This window comes from Dromiciops gliroides, chromosome 4 (assembly GCF_019393635.1).
Source record: "Dromiciops gliroides isolate mDroGli1 chromosome 4, mDroGli1.pri, whole genome shotgun sequence".
In the NCBI taxonomy this organism is placed as follows: Eukaryota; Metazoa; Chordata; class Mammalia; order Microbiotheria; family Microbiotheriidae; genus Dromiciops; species Dromiciops gliroides.
Window position 1 is genome coordinate 184,672,704 of NC_057864.1, and position 14,569 is coordinate 184,687,272.

General features: G+C 42.0%; 1 pseudogene; it reads right to left on the reverse strand.

Annotated features, from left to right (window-relative positions):
* Positions 1-4,435: 4,435 nt before the first annotated feature.
* LOC122754815 lies at positions 4,436-5,158 on the reverse strand (annotated as a pseudogene).
* Positions 5,159-14,569: the final 9,411 nt, after the last annotated feature.

Sequence of the window (14,569 nt, forward strand, 5' to 3'; positions counted from 1 at the left end):
CTAGGGGCACAATGTAATTAAGCAGTAAAAAAAAAGAGTTCAGGAAGTTTTCCCCTTTCTTTTGTTTACAAAGGGTCCTTTTAGTCTTCTTTTTTAAACCTCTGCAAAACTCTAGGGTAATTTATAAGGGTCTTCTCTAAAAATAAGGTTTTCTCACAGTTCTACCATTGGCAGTTTTGGTTAGTAAAGTGTAACATTCTCTCTCAGCTATTTATCCAGGGGGCAGCTGCTACTTCTATATTCTAGGGAACGTTGTGGGTAAGTACTTCCAAAATTAAAGCCCCCATTAGCAAACTTTTTCTCTACAGTCATCTGCTAAGTCCAATTAGCTAAAAGCAACAGCCTTTACTACAATGACATAATAAAAGGAATAGCTACAAAACCTGCCCCCTATAAACATGTGACTTATTCTCTATTAAGTTCATGGTATTGGTGTGAAAACTGGTCACAAGCTTAAAGAACAGTGGAAGGAAGGCAAATATATAGGGAAAATATATGGCCAAGAAAAATCAGACTTCTGGTACTGCAGAGTCTATGTCCTTTCTCTCCCCATACAGTCCTCAGTGTTGCCCAATTTTCAACTGCCAGAGCTAGTTCTCCTTTGAACTCCCAATCTGCTCTTATCTATGCTGTCAGGATTCATATTATTTGAAGATGATCTCTGTCCTTTGAATGACTGTTTCTCTGTGTCCATGTCTGTTTGGAGAATATATTCCCTGCTGGCTGCATCTCACCTGTGCCTTAATTTCTCTTGACTAATTCTTGACCTTCTAGATGAAGTGTCTTCTATCAGGCAAGTAGATAGACTGCTAGGGGCCATGTCTAATGAAAAGAAAGGGGGGTGGGGCAGCTAGGTGGTGCACTGGATAAAGCACCAGCCCTGGATTCAGGAGTTCCTCAGTTCAAATACGGCCTTAGACACTTGACACTTACTAGCTGTGTGACCTTGGGCAAGTCACTTAATCCTCATTGCCCTCCCAAAAAAGAAAGGAAAGAAAATCCTTTTCCCTTTTTCTGGCATGGGCCCACAGGAATCCTCTACAAATATGTCCCTAACTAGAACTCACCTGAACTGAAGTTAGAACTGTTTGACTATTGTTTAAGGGCCCTCTGAGAGGTGTGGTCAGTCTTTTCTTGGTCAATAGTGTATCCCTTTCAATTCAATCAAGGAAAATGTATTCACACTTTACAAGGAGATCATTTGGCATGTTTCTAATTAGTTTAATGCCTCATTGTTGGCACTTTCCTTTCTCTGATTAGATCTTCAGCTGGAGTGTTGGATAGAGACCAACTTCCTTACCCTAGAAATGCTGGGTACCATATACTATAGTTCTCTTCCTTCTAAGCAGGAATATGGATTTGATGAGGAGTTAGAAGAACTTAGATTTCTACAAGTTTTACACCAGTCTTATTTACTTCTCCTTAAAGTAACTCAAAGATCTTAGTACCAATTTGACTTACACAAAGATCCTTAGAATAAAACCCTAGAATAGGATCCTAGAGATAATAAAGCCCAACTACCTCATTTCACAGAGAAGAAAATTGAGTCCCAAAGAAGTGACTTACTCAAAGTCACACAGTGAGTTAACAGCAGACCCGGACTTTTTGAACCCAGATCTCCTGAACCCACTTATCTTTCCAATAAATGAAGGACCATGTTATACTCTCACTAACATATAGCCACTTCTAGGAAAGAATTATAGCTCTTAAATAGTTCCAAACTCTAGACAATATTTCTAGCTGAAGGATGGCCTTAACTACCCAAATGAAAAAGTAGAAAATTTCTAAAGGAAAGCATTTAAAGGAAGCAAAATATCCCCATCTACCCTTGTTGGGACTTTGTAGACATCCACCAGTGACCTAGCAAGTATTTATCAAGTCATGACATCACCTCCCTGAGGTCATAGTCCTCTTTGAAAACTGAAGGACAAACAACAACCAAGCACCTACTCTGTGCTCAGAATTGTACTAGATATCATGGGGACAAAGGGCACCTGTTCTTAAGGATTTATAATCTAGTTAGGAGACAAGACTAAAACGCTGAAACAATTAGAGAACAAGTCTATATATATATATATATAAAGTTTTCAACATTTGTTTTTATAAGATTTCTAGTTCCAAATTTTTCTCCCTCCCTTCCCTCCCCCCTCCCCAAGACAGCAAGCAATTTGATATAGGTCATTCACATTAAACATTTCTGCATTAGTCATGTTGTGAAAGAAGAATCAGAACAAAAGGGAAAAACCTCAAAAATCAAAAAACAAAAAAAGTAGAAACAGTATGGTTCAATCTGCATCTAGATTCCATTTATTTTTTCTGGCTGTGGAGAGCATTTTTCATCATGAGTCCTTTGGAATTATCTTGGACCATTGTATTGCTGAGAAGAGTTAAGTCTATCAAAATTGAACATCACACAATGTTCTCCTGGTTCTGCTCATCTTACTCAACATCAGTTCAGGTAAGTCCTTCCAGGTTTCTCTGAAATAGACCTGCTCATCGTTTCTTACAGCACAATAGTATTCCATTACATTCATATATCACAACTTGTTCAGCCATTCCCCGATTGATGGGCAACCCCTCAGTTTCCAATTCTTTGCCACCACAAAAAGAGCAGCTATAAATATTTTTGTACATGTGGGTCCTTTTCCATTTTTTAGGATCTCTTTGGGATAAACACCTTATAGTGGTATTGCTGGGTCAAAGGGTATGCATAGCTTTATAGCCCTTTGGGCATAGTTCTAAATTGCTCTCCAGAATGGTTGGATCAGTTCACAGCTCCACCAACAATGCATTAGTGTTCCAATTTTTCCACAGCTTCTCCAACATTTATTATTTTCCTTTTGTGTCATATTAGCCAATCTGATAGGTGTCAGGTGGTACCTCAGAGTTGTTTTAATGTGTATTTCTCTAATCAATAGTGATTTAGAGCATTTTTTTCATATATCAATAGATAGCTTTGATTTCTTCATCTGAAAACTGCTTGTTCATATCCTTTGACCATTTCTCAATTGGGGAATGACTTGCATTCTTATAAATTTGATTTAGTTCCCTATACATTTTAGAAATGAAGCCTTTATCAGAAATACTGGCTGTAAAAGTTATTTCCCAGATTTCTGCCTCCCTTCTAATTTTGGCTGCATCACTTCTGTTTGTACAAAATCTTTTTAATTTAATATAATCAAAATCATCTATTTTGAATTTCATAATATTCTGTCTGTTGTGTGGTCATAAATCGTTCTCCTCTCCATAGACCTGAGAGAGAAACTATTTCTTCCTCTCCTAATTTACCTATGGTCTCACCTTTTATATCTAAATCATGTATCCATTTTGACCTTATTTTAGTATATGGTGTAAGATGTTGGTCTATGCCTAATTTCTGCCATTCTATCTTCCAGTTTTCCCAGCAATTTTTGTAAACTACTGAGTTCCTATCCCAGAATCTGGAATCTTTGGGTTTATCAAACAGTAGATTATTATAGTCATTTACTACTGTGTCTCCTATGCTTAACCTATTCCATTGATCCACCACTCTATTTCTTAACCAGTACCAAATAGTTTTGATGACAAGTCGGTATCTTGATGCCAAATTGTGTTATGGACAATAAGCACACCTCCTTTAAAATCTTTCATAACTTCCATGAAAAGATAAAATCAAATGATATGTTACAAGGGCAATTAGTTCAGGTAATTAGACTAATTCCATTTACAGCAGAGCTTTGCAATGTTGTCATGATCTTTGATTAAAATGTATTAAAGCATGAGCAGAACTAGGAAAACACTTTACATGAGGAAAACAACATTATAAAGAAAAACAACTTTGAAAGACTTAAGAACTCTGATCATTGTAATGAATTACCATGATTCCAGAAGACTGATAATGAACTACAGGCTAAACACTTCCTGAAAGAGGTGAGAGACACAAAATGCAGAAACAGATATACATTTTTGTATATGACCGCTCTGGATTTGTTTTGATTGACTGTGTATTTGTTGTAAAATGTTTGTTCATCCTTCCTTTCTTTCTCTTCCTTTTTTCCTCTCTTCCTTCTTCTTCCTCACCCTTTCTTTTTCTTTTTTCCCTTCTTTCTCCCTCTCTTTTTTCCTTTTTTCTTCCTCACCCTTTCTTTCTTTTTCTTTCTTCCCTTCTCCCTATCTTTCTCTTCCTTCCTTCCTTTTTTCTTTCTTTCTTCTTTCTTTCCCTCTTCCTCCCTCCCTCTTTCTTTTTCATCCTTCCTCCCCCTCAATTTTTAATGGAGAAGTGACAGATACAGGGGGCAGAGTTAGCAATAATGATTCACACAAAAAGAGAACATTTAAGACATATTTTTTGTTTAAATTTTTATTTTTACTCAGGGGGAAATCAGACATACATTTAACCCAATTTAGTTGCAAGTTCCTTAGCTTTTGCCTTTTCCAGCTTGGCAATACAGGTCACTTACTTTGGACCCAGAATGTTGCCACCCCAGTGACGATGGATCTCATCATATCTGTCTTTATAATTGGTTTTGATGACTTCTACCAGCTTAAACAGGGCTCCCTTATCTTCAGGGTTAACCTGTGTGAAGACAATGCTTGTGAAAGTCTTTCTGTGAACTAAGCGGCCCAGTCTGGCTTTACCTTTAATAATACAGTAAGGAACTCCCATTTTTCGGCACAAGGCAGGAAGGAAGACCACTAGCTCAATGGGGTCCGCATCATGTGCAATCACTACCAACTGTGCCTTCTTGTTCTCCACCCGGGTAGTAACAGTGTTAACGCCCGCCCTGAGGACAGGTGGTCTCTTAGTGGGGACATCTCCTTTGCCTGCAGCTCTTTGTTCAGCTCGAGCCAGCAGCCTTTGCTTCTTCTTTTGCTTTGTCTCAGGTCTGTACTTGTGAGCCAATTTAAGCAGTTGAGTAGCTGTCTGACGATCCAAAGCCTAGGTAAACTGGTTAATTGCCGGTGGTACTTTCAAACGCTTATAAACGATAGATCTTTGATGCTGCAGTCTGATGTATCGAGGCCATTTGACAAATTGAGTAAGGTCCCTTTTGGGCTGGATGTCCTGACCAATGCCAAAGTTCTTGGGCCGCTTCTCAAACAGAGGATTAACCACTTTCTTGGCCTCTTGCTTCTTTACAACAGCAGGGGCCGGAGCCACCTTCTTCCCTTTTGGCATCTTGGCCGGCAGAACGAGAAAAGAAGACATTTTTAAAAAATGTGCAGAGGAGGGGGCAGCTAGGTGGCGCAGTGGATAAAGCACCACTCCTGGATTCAGGAAGACCTGAGTTCAAATTTGGCCTCAGACACTTGACACTTACTAACTGTGTGACCCTGGGCAAGTCACTTAACCCCTATTGCCCCACAAAAAAATAAAATAAAATAAATGTGCAGAGGAAAACAGAAGGAAATTCAGAAGTACAGACAAGCAGTGCAGCATTGAAAGTAACATAGAATTTATTACATACTTTTAAAAAAAATCAAACAGCATGAAATGGAGATTCACAGTTTTAGATACAATCCTTTTATGTGTTCTGCTTTGCATAGGGAAATGCTCTTTTTGGTATTTAAGTTCAGAATTTTAAAAAAGAAAACAAAATGCATTAAAGCAATGTAATATAGTGGAAAGAGCACTTGATTTCGATTCAGAGGACCTGGGTCTGAATGCCCATTCTACTACTTAATATTTGTGTGACAACTCACTTGCCCTTTCTGGGCCTTGTTTTAACCATCTGTAAAAAGACAGAGGCGGCCCAGATAATGTCTAAGTCCTTTCCAACTCTAAGTCTTGGGATCCTCAGGTATTATATCCAAATCTTTGTTTGAAGGTACTTCATGTAAAGTCTGAGCACTTTTTAGGAGGGTTATAGATTTAGAGTTAGAAGGAAACTTAGAAGTGCTTTGGAGGGGCAGCTAGGTGGCATAGTAAATAAAGCACCGGCTGTGGATTCAGGAGGACCTGAGTTCAAATATGGCCTCACACACTTGACACTTACTATCTGTGTGACCCTGGGCAAGTCACTTAACCCTCATTGCCTCTCTCTCTCTCTCACACACACACACACACACACAAGTTATTTTGGGGGTGGGGAAGCAATTGGCATTATGTTACTTGCCCAGGGTCACATAGCCAGTAAGTGTCTGAGATTGGATTTGAACCCAGGTCCTCCTGACTCCAGGGCTGGTGCTTTATACACTACATCACCTTGCTGCCCCTATTTTGAGGGAGGGGGCAGTGGTAAGTGTCATTTAATTATCAAAAGTGTAACAACTTTATCTAATTCACATTTCTACCAAATAACCACAAGCTGTTTGCTGGTTAGTAACTGGGCCTCTGGTGAGCAAAAAAAACACTTTATTTTCCAGATGCAGAAACTTATGACTCAGAGAAGCAGGATTTGAAACTGTCCTCTGGTTCCTTATGCAGTGCACTCTCCACTGGCCCACCTCGGAGTTTGTAGTAGAGGTCTCCAAACTCTTGATTGTGTACCCCATCAGTAAAAAAAAAAAAAAAGTTGAAGATGCAATTCAATATATATACATGTACACACTGAATCTTCACACATGTACTACTCTATCATTAATTATGCAAAATTATGCAAAACTAGATTTTTAAAGAATAAATTAAATATGAAATATTTGATTCTGTACTGGAGTTTATTGAATAGAGGAGTGACATTGTCATGCCTAAACATTAGGAAAATCACTTGGCAGCTATGTAAAAAGATGGATTGGTAAGGAGAAAGGCTTGAGACAGGGAGAGCAACTAGGAAGTTATTGCAGCAGTCCAGGTGAGACGTGATGAGGGCCTGCAGTGAGGTGGTGGCCATGTGAGTAGAGAAGGGAAGGGATACGAGAGATGCTATGGTGATAGAAAAGACTAATTGGATATATGGGGTAAGGGAGCATGAGGAGGAAAAGGTGAGCCAGAAACTGTGAGTCTGGGTGAATGGAAGGATGGTGGGGGACTGGACAAAAACAAGGAGGATTGCAAAAGGGATGGGTTTAGGAAGGAAAAGACTGTGAGGAGATTGGCATCTGTCCAGGCCTTTTCATCCTGTGTGACTCACTCTGTCTCACCCAAAATTAAAAGGAAGGAAGCAAGGTTCTTCTTTACAGATCACTTCCCTAGAAAACAGAGCCCACCCTCTGAGGGCCTATAAAAGGCCATATTGGGGCCAAGCACTGGGTAAGTTGAGAAGGGCAGAATTTTCACAAGGGCACCTGTACAGCTAATGTTGTGGACTTGGGGGTATAGGTTAGGTTATAACTGCTCTGACAGGCAAACACATGGCCCAGAAAGGGGAAGTTTTTTGTAGTTCTGACAGTGATGGGGAAGAGGCAGAGTTGGAGGGGGATGTGGAAAGAATGTGGGCAGCTAGGTGATGCAGTGGATAGAGTTAAAAAGATCTGAGTTCAAATCTAGCCTCAGACGCTTCCTAGCTGTGTGACCCTAAGCAAGTCACTTCACCCTCTTGGCTTCACTTTCCTCATCTATAAAATGAGTTGAAGAAGGAAATGGCAAACCACTCCAGTATCTTTGTCGAGAAAACTCCAAATGAAGGGGGCAGCTAGGTGGCATGATGGATAAAGCACCAGCCCTGGATTCAAGAGGACCTGAGTTCAAATTTGGCCTTAGACACTTGACACTTACTAGCTGTGTGACCCTGGGCAAGTCACTTAACCCTATTGCCCAGCCAAAAAAAAAGAAAAAAGAAAACCCCAAATGGCGTCACAAAGAATCAGACATGATCAAAACAAATGAACAACATCAGCTGGAAAGAAAGGGTAGTTGTGGTTGTGTTGGAGATAAACGCCATGTTTGGTTATTGAGCAGAAGGTACAATATGACTTATCTTCCAGTCTCTGCACCCTTTGGCCCCACTTTGGAGACCACTGGTTTCAAGGAGTAGAGTGCGGTAGAAATTAGGGATGGAAGAAGGCAGAGCTTGGAGAATGGGGGAGATTAAGGGGGAGAGAGAAGAGCATTCCAGAGGAGACAACAGCATCAGTGTTTACAATCTTTTTCTGGGGGAAATAAAGACTTTGATAAGAGTTCACGTCTAGGGGCAGCTAGGTGGCACAGTGGATAAAGCACCGACCCTAGAGTCAGGAGGACCTGAGTTTAAATCTGGCCTCAGACACTTGACACTTACTAGCTATGTGACCCTGAGCAAGTCACTTAAACCCAATTGGCTCACCAAAAAAAAAAAGAGTTCATGTCTAATTTGAAGGAAAGAAGCATTGGCAATCTAAACACTGAACAGAGTCCCCAAGTCTGGCAAACACCAGCACCTTGTCTCCGAGCTGCTTAGGGCTGAGCTGACTGTCTTCTGTCCTTGTACTGAGCCAGGTGAGTCTGGCATGCCTAGTGTGAGCTCACTAGATTACAAGGCTTTGCTGATGCAGCTGCAGGAAAGTGCCTAAATTCCCATTCATCGAGGAGCCTCCCACCGTTTGAAAGGATAATTATCTCCGTGCTGCTCTGACAGGTTCCCATCTGTTTAAGGCTGAACACTGTTTTTAAAAGCCCCAGAAAAGGAGACTCTCTGGTGATGCTTTGATGGGTTCACTCAGTTACAGAGGGGAGTAGGTGGAGACAAAAAACAGATAAAGAGGTGAGGGAGGGGGAGAAGAGGAGAGGAGAGGAAAGGAAAGAGACAAAGGCAGAGGGAGATTTGGGAGAGTGGGAGACAGAAGGGAGAAAAAGAGGTAGAGAGATAGTGAGGGAGGAGAGAAGGGGAGAGAAAGAAACAGAGGAGAAAAATAGGCAAAGAGAGAAAAAGAAAAAGAGAAAGGGGGAGAGAGAAAAGGAGGGAGGGAGAGGGAAAGAGAAAAGGAGAAAGGGGAAAGAGAGGGAGAAAGGAAGAGGAAAAGGGAGAGAAATGGAGAGAAGAGAGAGAAAGAGAGAGAAGGGGAAGAAAAGGGGAGATATGGGGAGGGGGAACAGAAAAAAAGGAAAAAGAAAAGGAGGGAGAAAGGGGAAGAAAAATTTGAGATGTTAATCAATTCCTTGTGATCTCACTCTTCTCCATTACAACACATACTTCTCTGTGACATTAGTGCGGGTTACTTGCCAGCTGGAGACTGAAAATGTTCCCAGGTATAGGACCCCTTATTCTGGAACATGCTATGCAATGCCATTTATCTATGAAAGGAAGAGTTGGAATTACCACAGAGAGGATGGTGAGAGAAGAGAAATGAAGAAACACACACACCCGGGGGCAGCTAGGTGGTGCAGTGGATAAAGCACCGGTTCTGGATTCAGGAGTACCTGAGTTCAAATCCAGCCTCAGACACTTGACACTTACTAGCTGTGTGACCCTGGGCAAGTCACTTAACCCCCCATTGCCCCACCAAAAGAAAGAAAAGAAACACACACACCCTTTAGAGTCACGTCAGTTGCCCAGCTCTGTGTCTTTCCCTTTCTGTCTTAGCCCACAATGCAATAACAACAGAGCCTGGAACACAGAAACAGCCCACTGATGGAGACAAAAAGTGGACCCTTTTAATTCTCTGCTTCCACTCTTCCCTCCACCTCCACCCATTTTGTTGTGTTTTTTAAACCAAACTGAAGTGTCCTACAAAAATCCAAATGAATGCATATTGAAAGAAACGATGAATGAATGAATGAAGTATTTGATAAACTGTAGTTTGGAGCTCTAGTTCAGTTTCCACTACTTACTTGCTTGCCAACACACTACTGATCACTAATTCTTGTGCCAGCTGTCCATCACGGGAGTCTCTTTTGCATTTATTCTAACTTTGAATTACAGGATGGATAGAGGATCATATAAAATTCTAGATTTAGAGCTGTAAGGGAACTTAGAAGTCAGTATTTGCGGGGCAGCTAGGTGGCGTAGTGGATAGAGCAGCGGCCCTGGAGTCAGGAGTACCTGAGTTCAAATCTGGCCTTAGACACTTAACATTTAACTGGCTGTGTGACCCTGGGCAAGTCACTTAACCCCAATTGCCTCACTAAAAAAAAGAAGTCAGTATTTGTATCATCTACTGAGAGACTGTGGGCTCATCTAGCACAGGAACCTTATGAAAAGAGCACTGGATTTGAAATCAGAAGACTTGGGTTTCTTCACTGTTTATTAGCTCTGTGACCCTGGGCAAAGCATGGAGTTTGTTTCCAATATGACCATTGTTATTCAGTTGTTTTCAGTTGTATCCGACTCTTCATGACCCCATTTGTGGTTTTCTTGGCAAAAATACTGGAGTGGTTGACTATTTTCTTCTCCAGCTTATTTTGCATATGGGGAAACTGAGGCAAATAGGATTTAAGTGACTTGCCCAAGGCCTGTCCAATTTGCCCTGCCTTCCTGACTCCAGACTTGGTTCTCTATCCACTATGCCACCCAGCTGCCCTAATATAACCATAATTACCCTTATTCTCCTATACTTCCCAGTACCACCCCCTTCTTCCACTATGCAAGCTCCAAACCTCCCCCTTTCTGATCCTGGGAGCCTTACCACATCTGTGCAATGATAACTTAACTGATAGGGGTCACTCACAGTAGCAACTGTCCTTGGGAGAATCACGCTTCCCCCATCATACCCACTCCCTGCCCCCCAGATCATTCCCTGGCTTCCCTTTGCTCCCGGAAACGACCAGCAATCCCTTTTCATTTGGGGTAGGACAGAGTGAATCACACAAAATGATCAGGCATGACCAAATGCAGAATTTACCATATTCTCTTTCCTCCAAATCCATCCCTTTTTTTGGGGGGGGGGAGGCAGGGCAATGAGGGTTAAGTGACTTACCCAAGGTCACATAGCTAGTCAAGTGTCTGAGGTCAAATTTGAACTCAGGTCCTCCTGAATCCAGGGCCAGTGCTTTATCCACTGTGCCACCTCGCTTCCCGACCCATCCCTCTTCTTTTAATATCCCTGCTCCTTTCCAAAACACCACCATGCTTCCACTCACCTTATTTCCCAACTTAAGTGGTATCTTCAACTTGTCACCCACATATCCAATTAGCCACCAGATCCTAACCTTTCTATTACCACAACACCTCCTGCATCCATCACCTTCTCTCTACTCACACAGCCCCCACTCTTGTTCAGGTGCTCCTCATCCATTCTCTGCTGGACCACCGCAATAGCTTCCTAATTATTACCTCTGCCTCAGGTCGCTTGTCTCTCCAATCCCTTACCCACACAGCCACCAAAGTGGTTTCCCTAACTCTGGAGTCCAATCATTACTCTAGTAAACTCTAGGCTCTCTATTGAATCTAGGATCAAATATTATTTCACATTTAGCTTATTCTTTGTAAAATTTCTCCTTTTTATATATTTTGTAATCTAGATAGTGATTAGTACAGCAATACGTGCATATAATTTTTTAAGTCAATATGTGTATAGTTAGTGTAGGTGCTCAAGAATTTTTTAGTAATTAGATGGATAATTACTCAACAGTAGATAGAATGCCAAGCCTAGAGTCAGGAAGACTCATCTTCCTGAGTTCAAATCCAACCTCAGACTCTTCCCAGCTGTGTGACCCTGGGCAAGTCACTTACCCTGTTTGCCTCAGTTTCCTCATCTGTAAAATGAGCTGGGGAAGGAAATGACAAACCACTCCAGGATCTTTGCCAAGAAAATCCAAATGGGGTCACAAAGAGTGAGACACAACTGAACAACAAAAGCATCTATCTGGGAAGGCTCCACAGAGGAGCTGGCCCTAAATGTGCACTGCGTCTTGATAGAAAGGAAAACTTTTTACAGACAGAAATAAGAAGAAATTTATTCCAGGTGGGGAAGACAACATGAGCCAGGGCACAGAGGCAGAAGAGAGTGGGACAAAATCAGAATATAAAGTAGTTCGATGTGGCTATAAAACAGGACATGTGAAGGGACATAGAAACAACTGGACTTGGTATTAGAAAGACTTGGGTCCAAATCCCAGCTCAGCCTAGAGGTGTGACCCCTGAGCAAGTCACTCAATGTCTCCCAGCCTCAGTTTCCTTCTCTGTAAAATGAGGGGGGTGGATTGGATGACCTCTAAGGTCCTTTATATCTAACTCTCAGTCTAGGGGCTTAGGAGTAGAGTAAGGTGAGAGGGGAGAGTCAGGTTGGAGCTGGATTACAGAGACCTTTGAATGCTTCAGCTGAGGGGCTGGTATTCAGCCCAGGGGGCAACAGGGAACTGTGGAAGGCTGATTCCTGAGAATTAGATCAGCCTGCTTTGAGGAATGATCCATCCTGTTAGGCTGCAACAGCTAGCACCTCAAGTAGAAATCCCAGGGAAAAGCACTTTGTCCTAATCATATGGATATTCTCATCAGGGCCAGAACACCACACCCAGTGTTTTCCCTCGCTGCCATGGAAGCCTACGGCTTAGTCTCTGCAGTTCAGGTTTCCAATCTACTGACAAGCCCATTCTGTACTAAGGACTTGAGGAGGAGGGACTGTTTTTCAGGATGTATCACTCATTAAAATCAATGTAGGCTCCAAAGGCCTTGCCCAACTGGAAAGACTTTAAATCTTGGCTCAGTGTGTTTATTGTCTTAGGACAAGCTGAGCTAATTTGGAGAGACCTATCACCAGACTGGCCACAGTATGGTAAATTTTCAGCTGCAGTAACTCCCCCAAAAGAGACATTGGAGGCCTATGACCTGTGTCAGTGGAAGAAGCCTCTACACCAAAGAAATAACAAAGCTTTGAAGTGTTGACCTTTGGAGGAGGGCAGGTAGGTGGCATAGTGGATAGAGTACCCACAGTACAGTCAGGAGGACCTGAGCTCAAGTCTGATCTCAGATATTTACCAACTATGTGACCCTGGGCAAGTCACCGAACTCCGATAGGAAGGAAGGAAGGAAGAGAAAGGAAGAAAGGAAAGAAAATAAGAAAGAAGGAAGGAAGGGAAGAAAGAAAGAAAGGAAGAAAGGAAGGAAGGAAGAAAGGAAGGAAGGAAGGAAGGAAGGAAGGAAGGAAGGAAGGAAGGAAGGAAGGAAGGAAGGAAGGAAGGAAGGAAGGAAGGAAGGAAGGAAGGAAGGAAGGAAGGAAGGAAGGAAGGAAGGAAGAGAAAGGAAGAAAGGAAAGAAAATAAGAAAGAAAGAAAGAAAGAAAGAAAGAAAGAAAGAAAGAAGAAAGAAAGAAAGAAAGAAAGAAAGAAAGAAAGGAAGGAAGGAAGGAAGGAAGGAAGGAAGGAAGGAAGGAAGGAAGGAAGGAAGGAAGGAAGGAAGGAAGGAAAGAAGGAAGGAAGAAAGGAAGAAAGGAAGGAAAGAAGGAAGAAAGAAAGAAAGAAAGAAAGAAAGAAAGAAAGAAAGAAAGAAAGAAAGAAAGAAAGAAAGAAAATCTCAACTACTTCCCCTTCTCTCCCCTAACACCACCATAGTGGAGGCCCTTATTTCCTCTCTCCTGGACTATTACCATACATTTCTGGTTGATCTTCCTGCCTCAAGTCTCTCCCTGCTCCAATCCATCCCCTAGATAGTTGCTAAAGTGATTTTGCTATACAGAAGATCTGACCTAGCTTCTCTGGCTTCCTTCAAGACCCAGCTCAAATCTCACCTTCTACAAGAAGCCTTTCCTGAGGGGGCAGCTAGGTGGTATAGTGGATAAAGCACTGGCCCTGGATTCAGGAGGATCTGAATTCAAATCCAACCTCAGACACTTGACACTTACTAGCTATGCAACCCTGGGCAAGTTACAATGCTCATTGCCCCGAAAAAAAAAAAACAAAAAACCAGAAAACAAAAATCCTTTGCTCACATGCACATGCACATGCTACTGGTGCCTTCTCTCTGAAATTACTTTCCAATAACACTGTATCTATCTTGTATGTATGTAGTTATTTGCATATTGCCATCCCATTTAACAACTTATGGGCAGAGATTATATTTTTGCCTCTATTTGTCTCCCCAGTCCTTACTACTAGCACATAAGTAAGCAAATAATAAATGCTTTGTTTACTGGCTGACTGACACTTACTAAAGTGTACCATGGCCCCAAAGCTTCAGGTTCATTTTTATAGAGTGACCCCACTTAAACATATCTCTTTACCTCCACCCAGAGTTTCCTCCAGGAATCTCAGGATGAGGACCAGATCTCTACAGATGTGGGAAAAATGGTCCCTCATTTCTCTGCAAACTTTCTAAACAGCAACAGAAAGCAGATACAGACCAGCCTTTATTTTACTGCAGAGATGCAAAGTACCCTAAAGGACCCACCATAGCCCATAAACAGTTGATATAACTCTCCTTTCACCCCAGGAGCCTGAGTAGGCCCCCTGCCTTATAACATTAGCATAAGTTTTTGAATTCTGTGGAAGAAAGCTGTACTTGGAGTTGCTGGAGTCACAACACCCCCCTTATCCAAGGGAGTCCCCCCATTGTCATGCTGAGGACATCCACAGAAGAGCCAAAGTATCAGCCAAACCAGTGAAATCCTGCTCTGAGGCCTCATTGTAGTGGGAAGGCCACCTTGGGCTCTCAAAGATGATGTCCATTGATGCACAAGCTCTGGGAGATCCTACCTAGTTGGAAAAGCTTTGAATAGAGGCCCCAAGTAAGTCTCTGTTCTCCAAGGGCCAGCCAGCCTAAGTGAAAAGAGACTTTACCCCAGAAGGTCAGTGACTGAATGA